We start from the raw sequence: 846 nt of genomic DNA, 5'->3' as shown, positions 1-846 counted from the left end.
GTGAGGAGAACCCAACACAAAATACAACACAAAATCAACCCACAATGCCTAAGTTTTCATCACATTCCGTACCCACCGAGGAGAACCTACCCAACGGTACTCCCACACCACAACATCTAACCGGAAATTTCATTGCCAAATCCGCATTTATCCAATTAGTCGAAAGAAGCCAATTTGGGGGGATGCCTAGTGAAGACCCTCACTCTCATATGGAGGCTTTTTGTGACTATTGTGATGCGATTTCTCAAACCGGTGTAACTCAAGACCAAATTCGATGGGTCTTATTTCCTTTTTCTCTAATTGGCACCGCGAAACAATGGTTGAAGAGCCTTGATAAGGCCACTCTCGGAATTGATTCTTGGAAAAAGTTGGCTCTAGCTTTCTACAAAAAGTTCTACCCACCGGAAAAGACTAACATGCTAAGAGCTCAAATTACGGGTTTTAAGCAAAGGGTTGAAGAATCTTTGTATGAAGCTTGGGAGCGGTTCAAAGGAATTTGTCGCTCGTGTCCTCACCATGGACTTAGCGAGTGGTTCTTGGTACAACAATTTTGGAACGGTCTATATGAAGATTCAAGGAACATTCTCAACATGGGATCAAATGGAATGTTCACCGAAGTTGATGACAATCAAACTTGGAACAAAATTGAGGAAATGGCGGTCCATAACTCACAATATAGTAGACCTCGCAAGGCTACTAGAGGAGGAAAGCATGAAGTGGACTCCGTTACTCAATTGGGTGCTCAACTTAGTGCTCACATTGATACCATCAATTTGAAGTTTGAAAAGGCTATGGCTAGACTTGAAGAAGCCTCAAAATCAGCAAAGCATCATGTTAATGCCATGA

At 42.4% G+C, this 846-nt stretch overlaps 1 non-coding gene across 1 annotated transcript; it reads right to left on the bottom strand.

The window, feature by feature from the left end:
• Window positions 1-416: 416 nt before the first annotated feature.
• Window positions 417-523, bottom strand: LOC141624393 (small nucleolar RNA R71). The gene has a single exon (XR_012534200.1). It is a non-coding gene; the product is annotated as a small nucleolar RNA R71 (small nucleolar RNA).
• Window positions 524-846: the final 323 nt, after the last annotated feature.

Source organism: Silene latifolia, chromosome X (genome assembly GCF_048544455.1).
Source record: "Silene latifolia isolate original U9 population chromosome X, ASM4854445v1, whole genome shotgun sequence".
Taxonomy (NCBI): Eukaryota; Viridiplantae; Streptophyta; class Magnoliopsida; order Caryophyllales; family Caryophyllaceae; genus Silene; species Silene latifolia.
Note: the sequence above shows the minus strand (reverse complement) of the source record. Positions and strands in the feature narration are given on the sequence as shown.